The sequence below is a fragment of the Argentina silus genome (genome assembly GCF_951799395.1).
Source record: "Argentina silus genome assembly, chromosome: 20".
NCBI lineage: Eukaryota > Metazoa > Chordata > Actinopteri > Argentiniformes > Argentinidae > Argentina > Argentina silus.
Window position 1 is genome coordinate 2,736,068 of NC_139674.1, and position 9,310 is coordinate 2,745,377.

Genomic DNA, 9,310 nt, shown 5'->3' on the forward strand with positions numbered 1-9,310 from the left:
ATAATAATAATAATAATAATAATAATGCATTTATTTTGTATAGCGCTTTTTGAGGGATCGTTTGAAAGGGGAGAGTGTGCTGGATAAATTGTCATGGTTTTGTTTGTTATTCGGAAACTATTTTAGCTTGTTATAGGTGGAGCTCAAGCAAGCACACACAGACCTTCCCCCACCCTTTTGTTAAGAATGGCCAGTAACTGGACACAAGGTGCTGGTTTGTGCTGTTATTTGATTTTTATTCAACACTGATGTTCTTGATCACATTCCGGTTGATAGGAGAATAACATAGTGGTTAGTGTGTGTGAAAAGCATGAAATGATCGGGTCTCTGGTAAATGACACAATGCCTACAGCTGATTCACCCGAGTGCACCTCCCTAGTTGCTATGGCAGCATGTTTTAGGTCATTGTCCTACTGTATGATAAAGCTGATGATGATGTTTTGAGGGTTTTTTTAATCATGGTGAGCATTCTTCGGTCATACACTGTAGAAGTCTTCCTTGGCCTACCATTTCTGGCTTCCCTGACTTTCATTGATGTCTCTTTGATCCTCCTGTTCACAGACACCAATAGCAGACTCTAAACGCAAATGCAAAGCCTAGAATCAATACTAGACATTGAGAGCTATCTTATGATGTAAAAATGATGTCTAGAAGATGTGACGGAACACATCTAATAAACCAGAAACACCTGTTAAGCCAAGTGTCCCATCACTTTTGGGTACACTGAAATAGGCATATGCATAAAAAGTATTGTAATTTCTGAATGGTAAAACCAATATGTACACAAATACCATCAAATAAAAGCTAAACGTCTCTACTTTAACCTCATAGTAGGTTAAAGTAGAGATGTTGATTGTTGTTTGATTTAAAATCCAAACTTTTGGAGCATAGAGCCAAAAGAAGAAAAATGCTTCACTATCCTATTACTTATGCAGGGCACTGTATGTATAATTATATTTCATTACATGTCATTATTGCTTCAGATTTGTGTTCTGTTTGACGTTATCAAGCGTTGGTGCTTCACATTTGACTTTTTTGCTTTGTTTTGTTACAGTAGGCTATCTAAAGTTACACAAATTATATCTGTCAATATCTTATATTCAATATGTAAACTCTTTAAAATACAACATGTGGTATTGTACTGACTCTTAAGTCCTAAACACAACCAGTGCATTATTTTTTGAATTCAATGATTACACTGTTACACTAATGTCAGCAAATGGATGTCTCTGGACCTCACTAGTGGCCTGGGACTAATGAGGACCCAGGGCTTCTAGTGGTAATTGAATATATCCAGTGTTCCATGTATATAGATGACAGATCAACTATGACAAACTACCTGTATGGTTTAGATGCATCATAGAAGGTATGACTTTTTAAAATGGAATGTATGACCTTTTGAAATGGTTACACAAGCTACTAGGTAAACACAAATGTGTGTTGTGATAGTGTTTCTCCCATTGTAAAATTGTGTTGCAGGGTACAGGAAACCTCAGTGTAGGGAATGACCAGTTTTTTATTATGATTTCTTTAACTATCTCTCCAGAAGGACTGCATAAAATGTCCACCGTCAAAAATGGGACCTGATGACTCTCAGCTTGGCACTCAGCACTGGCACATAGCACTAGCATCCTGTTCAGGGGTGTACCTCGCTCTACAGAAACAGGAGGCTCCTGTCAATTGTTAGAAACTCAATTCCTTACGTCTTCTCCTCCGTCCTCCACTCGCTTCGTTTTAAAAAGCATTAGAGGAGCAAATCTAAGGGGAGGAAACTAAATCTTCTCCCCCAATGCGTTGTGAGAAGGATGCGAGTGGAGGAGTTTCTACCAGTTGAGAAAGAGACATAGACTTGAACTCTAAAATCAGTGACCTGACCCAGCGCAACATGGAACACCCTCTTTTAGAGAGGTTAATTTGTGGTACATAATACTACAAGTTGCATGTGGCTTAGTTCCTTCTACAAAACTGCATTTTGTGTTTATCATAGAGGGTACTTAAAGTTTATGTGCAGTGCGGGAAAGGAGAAATACTAAGACCATACCAAATGGCTATGCTGTAGTAGCTGTACCATAGCAAACATAAGCAGTTTACACAAGTGCACTGACTTGGACATGCAAATCACATGTTTCCGAACTTTTATGCTGACTGAGGGCACTGAACAACAGTTTTCTAAATCAATTTAGTCAGACACAAATATTGCCCAATAGTGAAGCAACTCTGGGTTTGTGCGTTGTAAGCATTGAAGTTTGAACTAGAATTTCTGTAGTCAGTTGACATGAGCAAACACAGTAAAGAATTCCATTCAAATTCCATTTAAGATGTTGATACTGTAATGATGATTGTACAGAGTTTATCCAGTTGAGGCAGAGATCAGACAATTTATAAAATCTGTTCCCTGTAATTAAGGCACCAAAGGGAAAAGTTTGGGATGTCCTCTAAAATACAGAAGGAAATGTGTGTGAATCACTATACTGCAGCTGTGTCTCAAATGTCATGATTAGAGCTGTTTAATGAGCAAATGAACCAACTGGCTAATCACGTTCGTTGAAAGACCGAACGCTTTGTAAAAAAGGTACAGATGCTTCGGGTGCTGCACTTTTTCCTCTGTTTGAAAGGGTACACTTGGAAGATCAATGCAGTTATCTAGTGATGTGCAGTTCACAAAGGAATCATTATTTTTGAACGACTCTTTTGTAGTGATTCGAGTGAGTCGATTTGCCTTTGTCAGTGAATCGTGCTTTTTTTCTTGCTGAAAATGTGGGCAAGCAAAGTCCACAGCCACAGATTCAAGTGAACCAAGTCGTAATGTGGCATGCCACACACAGGTTTATTACACCTTATACCAAAGTTGACAAATCGTTCTTGAACTAATTTCCAGGGTTCTCCCGAAAGAATGTAAGAGTGGCGCTGTATATTGCTGTGAACTTTACGGCGCAACTATGTAAACATTACAAAGCAAATTAAATTATATATTTAGTGATGATGCAGTAACTACCTTTGATCTCCAACAACATTGTTGTTAAAAAGTGAAAGTGGTCCTGTATGTAACATTCAAGCTTTCTGAAAGCTTCCTAATGGTTTTAATGACAATGTTTAGTCAGTGGCGGTCAGGGAATGAGATCCCTTTAAAGAAATATTTCATTTACCAACACTGTCTTAGTCCTGTGAAAATGCTTTCTAAAATAAATACCGATATTCGGTTTGCATACAAACATGTTGTTACTGGCCAGGGGTGTTCTAGGGGAGTGGCGATTTTCACCTTTCTGTCTCTGGTGACTGCCTCATCGCATTGTGTGCACATGCAGAAACACAACAGCTAATGCCCAACAACATGATGTTGTTGTTTGGAACTTTGAACCGAATTTTGCCACAGTGGCCAGAGTGGCCATATTTCTGACAGACTTACACCCTGCTCCTTTAATTGTAGAATTAACAAACTGAACTTGTCAGTCTTCTAACTTGCCTACTACAATAGGCCATGACAATCAGGTAATTGAAGTCATGATTTTCCATCAAAAGGAACAATATGAATTTAAAGATACGTTCTTTCAATTTAACAAGTTCGAAAGAACCGATTCAGTAAAAAGAGCCGAACTTGCCATCACTACAATTATCAAAACACAATTTAAGTTATATTTTCTGTCTGAAAAGACCATAGCCATCATAGGTTATACTGTAGAGTTACTGTGCAGTGTGACAAAGGGGAAGAGGCCCCTGGGACAGCTTCAATGGACCAGCAAAGAGGAAGTTGGGAGACAGTAAGTGGGAGAGGCACCAAGAGGGTGTGAATAACCAGAACAGAGGAGGAGGAAAGTGACTCATGCATTGAATACACCGTAAGACTTAAAAACTGCTGACAATGTTTCATGGCAGTTGGAGGGTACACTGTGAAAGCTGTCACATTGCAAGATGTAAATTCCCAGAGACAAATGCAATGTCAACAAGACAGGCAAAAAACCTACAGCAGTAGGCTAGTAGCAGCTGGGTGGGCCCATGTGCATTTTGAGCAAGACAAACAAATGTTAATTAGATAGTGATTGCAATCTACTGCACCACAGGTTTTGAAATGTATACAACTGTACAACTGCATACTGGTTTTGATATCCACACACTTTGGGTAGATTCCAGTGTTATATGTGTGCCTATGTGTAATTGAGGCATAATACTGAGACTTAAAGGACCCAAAGTTTGTTGGGTTAGGAAATCTGTCACCACAGCGAAATTCAGTTTGAACTTTGAAATAACAACATCCTCCCTAATAATAATATGACCCCCTGAAATGGACTTGCAGTGTCAGACCTTAGCTGTTTCTGCATGTGCACACAATTTGAAGGCAGCCACCAGAGACAGAAATACGGAGCAGATATATCATGAATGTTGTTTTTATTTTCAATGACTGGGGAAAAAAAGATGGAAAATGCCAAACATTATCATAATTATCTTGAATTGTAATTTGTATTCAATGAAATAGTTGTGTAAATGGAGAGAGAAGGTTACGTTCCACGTAGGTTTGTCTGTTCTGTTTTCCCTCTTCCTTTATAGGGCGACATCACCACTCCCATTTGCTGCACCTGCTGCCAATCATCCTAATCACCTGCCATCCCAGTCCGGCCCCAATCAACTCCCTTCATTTAGTATTTAAGCTGCGTGTTTGATGCCAGTCGCTCTCTTCATGAGCTCATGCTATGTTGTGACACTTGATGTGCTTAGCCCCACTGACACTTGCCCCCCTACCGTGTGTGTGTGTGTGTGTGTGTGTGTGTGTGTGTGTGTGTGTGTGTGTGTGTGTGTGTGTGTGTGTGTGTGTGTGTGTGTGTGTGTGTGTGTGTGTGTGTGTGTGTGTGTGTGTGTGTGTGTGTGTGTGTGTGTGTGTGTGTGTGTGTGTGTGTGTGTGTGTGTGTGTGTGTGTTCTCGTTCGTTCCAGGCCCTGGGGCAGGTAAGACAGAGGCCTCTATACTCTCACACGTAGGTGGAACTATTGTCTAGATCAGCGGTCTCAAACTCGCGGTCAAAGTTTAGTGTTAGTGCGGCCCGCACGTTTTTCTCACACGCACCTTTTTGCAGAGTCGTTGCCCTGGGCGTTTTTATATTTTTTTATCACTTATGGGCTACCATAGCTCAGGCTCGTTACAGCTTCCGGTGGTGTTTGTTGACAAGTTAGCCAATGCAAATTAGCAACGTTAGTCATTTGGTTGAAAAGTGATTCCGGAGTGACACCAAGTGGAAGGAAAATATATCCTGTCACCCAGTGCAAGGTACAGAGGACTTAGGAAGTGGGCGGACTCAACAAGAGTAATCAGTGACCTAATAAAGACAGCAGAGTGTTGCAATAGGAAAGGGAAAAGAATTACATGAATAGCAAATAGCATGAGATGGGCGGCATGAACAAAAGCTAAATGGTTAGAACCTGAATATTATAAAGAAGAAGTTATAGATTATTATTACAAGAGAAATAAAGAAAAGGAAAAAGGACAGATATGTGCGATCGCAAAAGAAAAGGAATTTACCAAGAACAATTTAATCAAAAAAAGCAAGAAATTAAAAGACATAAAACATGAGACAATGCACTTGATGTTAAGAATTAAGACAGGTGGAGTAACATGGACACCAGAGTTAGCTCAATGGTATCCAGAGAGATTTGGTAGAGCAGAAGGATGTGTAGGATGTAAACAAAAAGAAGAAAATCTAGATCACTTTATTTATGAATGTGAAAGGTGTATAAACACCTGAGAGAGAACACGATTGATAAATGTAATAATGATAAGAAAAACGAAGTGCTCAAAAAAGCTATGAACAATGATAAAGTTTTCAAATCCCTCTCAGAATATATAGAAAGAGCATACTAAATAAGATCCCAAATACTCAGGTATTGGGATAAAAACATGTCACAATGGAAAGCCCGCCTTAAGGGTGCCCAAAGCGCTGTAAAAGTGTATGGTAGGCAGAAGCCAAAGCATTGATAGTAGTTTTTTTTATTAACTTGATGCGGCCCAGCCTCACCCAGACTCTACCTCCAGCGGCCCCCAGGTAAGTTGAGTTTGAGACCCCTGGTCTAGATACACTAGGAAAGGGGTGGTTGCCAACCGTGTACATTTTGATGTCCCTGGTTAGAGTAGTTTAGCTAGTCAGAGAGGCAGTATTTTGAGTTGTGGATGTTTAGTTCGGGTCAGTTAGTAGCCTCTCCTAACTCTCCTAGATTTTTGTTACTTTATTTTCTTTGGCAACATCCGTGTCCCCTTGGCCTGTGGGCTGCTAGTGTTGTGTGTGTCCGTTGCGTTGTGTGTACACTGCCCGTACACCCCCCCCCCCCCCCCCCTATTATTTACAATATACCACTATTTGAGTTCACTCCATCCTTGTCTGGTCTCCTTTATTTCACACCAAAGCGCTCAAGATTCCTGCCTTCAGTTGGTCAAACCTGTTACGCACTTCCCTTTACCCTAGACACAACTGAGTCGTAACACAGGTGCACACGATTTGAAGGCAGCCACCAGAGACAGAAAAACGGAGCAGGTATATCATGAATGTTGTTTTTATTTTCAATGACTGGGGAAAAAAAGATGGAAAATGCCAAACATTATCATAATTATCTTGAATTGTAATTTGTATTCAATAAAATAGTTGTGTAAATGGAGAGAGGAGTTGAAAGGTGCCTTAGTCTGGACCATGACCAAAGAAGATACCCAGCGTCTGGTGGGGTCAATAGCAGTTATTGTATGCAAAGGATTGTCATTCATATATACTCAATACTAAACATGAGGACATTTGGACATTATATGATTTTTTCCAATACTTTTGGAGCCCTGAAATAAGGAGAGTATGTTTAAAAAATGCTGTACTTTCTAAATGGTGAACCCTATCTGAAAAAAACAACAACATTGAATTAAAGCTGAGAATCTCTACTTTAACCCCATAGTAATTGTTTGATTTCAAATCCAAACTGTTGGGAGTATAAAGCTAAAAGAATATAATATGCTTCCTATTTTCAATACTTACGGAGGGCACTGTAGTTCTTCATTGCAAGGATTCATTCACCATTTGACACAACTGTCATGTATGTACGCATGCGCATTGGAAAGAGAGATGATATATAAGCATGTAACGGCGGAAGCCTCGCTCTCTCTCATCAGTCCTATCTGTTGTACCAGTTAATAAACGCGATTGATACTGCCAGACGTAGCCATCATTTTATATAAGCTGAGACTTACACAACAACAACCACACAATGACATGAATGATATCAAACCTTTAATTAATATAAGATACATCAACTTCTAAAACATTAGCAATGTGGCTAATATTATAACAGAGATAAGTAATTGTAATCTTTTGTCCAGTGCCTTGCATTTGCTGTTATGGATATGCCTGCAGTAGAAGGTATGAGAAATCAAATTAATAGAAGGACCAGGCTGTACATTTGACAGCTTCAGAGTAGCTAGCCATCTGTCGCTAATGTTATTGTAGCCCTATGGGAATTTTGGGTATTTCCTAAACTCATTGTATTTTTTATTTTGTTTCTTTTCTTTTCAAACATGTTTTCCAGAATGTTAAAAATGTTTAAATAATGTTTACATGCATTAAAAATATGTATTAGTTAAAATGCACTTACCTGGAGTGAGGACCAATCAGGAGTCGGGGGGAAAGGTCAGGAAGTTGGAGGGAGACGAACGTTGGGAGGAGGCGAGGAGAACGAGATGAGTGAGAACTGCGCCGTGGACTGCCACGTAGTGATGGGCAAATGAAGCTTTTGTGAAGCACTGAACCACTTGAGCCAATTGTTTCGAAAATGGGTTCATTACTCGAAGCTTCAGTTACAGTGACCTCTCCTGGCGAAGTGCAAGGCTGCAGTCAAATTAGGCAGGCTAGTTGGTGGACAGGAGGCTTTTAATTACACGCACGCACGCACGAACACACACACACACACCTCAATGAGCAGTGTTGGAGAAACTACTTTACTTTTGTAGAAAAGATCTTTTGTTCTGAAGCATCTTTGCTTTGATCACCCTTGGATTGAAAGTATTATAACAACCCTGTGAAAGGCCCGTTAGCAACCCCGCCAAGGGAGTTACCTCTCTTGGTGTTGTGGCTAGCGCGGCCGGTTTGTAAGCAAAAGATTGCGAGTTCGATACCCGCTTAAGGCAAGCTGCTCTACCCCGCCGTTCGCTACAGTATCTTTGCTTTGATGAAATTCTTTGATGCACACACACACTGAGACTGAATATCATGTTCTATTTACAAATAAAGATTGATGAATGTGTGTATTGTGTTATTGAGGAGAGAGTGCTGGGGAAAATATGGCATAGGTTGGGTGTGTTTGTGTAACTATGGCAGGGGGTGATTATGTGGGATGGGGAACACTCAAAGATTACAAGAAGAACACTCAGAGAATACAAACGCAATACCAACAACTCAACAGCAACAATGCACCTACTACGACAATCCACAAATTGTGCATTGTTTAGAGCGGTTATAAAGTGTTGAGGCACTCAAATTCAAAACTGTCGCAACCTATCACCTGTCAGAATCGAGACGAGGCAGTGCCAGTGAATCACCTGATTGGACCGCGAACCAGTCAGGTGATTCATTCAGGCAACGAAGCAGTTGCTGCTTCGGACGTCATATGTCACGTGATTTTTTTCGCACCAAAGCAAGCTTTGAAGCAGTGGTTCGATGGAATTGTTGTTCAGTGTTTGAAGCACGTATCGAAGCTTCAGTGTCAAACTGCCATCACTACTGCCACGTTAGAAGTTGGAAAAACACCAAGTTAATGCGTGGTATAGTAAATGTGCTTTAAGACTGCACGAAGAGTGAGTTTATAGACATTTTACTTTAAGTTTACAGTGTAATAGTTGACGGTTTTGAAGAACTCGGTTAGAGTATTCACCAAGGAGAAAGAGCGGATGGCTAGTCAGCGCGAGTTAGCTGAGAGGACTTTGCCAGCGAGTAGCCTGCTCGGTTGCCCTTTTGTGCATCGTCTGAGGAAGCACTTATCTCCAGAACCATATCTGCTTTGCTGTCGGACGACGTCTTCAACCACCAGCATCCCCAGAACCGCGTTGCCGCGGCGTGGATGAACGACAACGACCAGCACTACAGCAATGAGTTTCTTTTGTTTGCTGCGCAACGGCGCGAAGCGGCCATTTTGTTTAAGGTCTCCACGATCCCGAGCAACGTTACGGGCCTGCCACGTGTCCTCCTTTGACTGCGACTTGCGACCCATTCATTTCATTGAGCATTTATTTAGTCATTTGCCGGCTTAGCTTTAGCTTCAGGTGAAACTGAATGTGTGTGAATGTGTGATCATTGAATT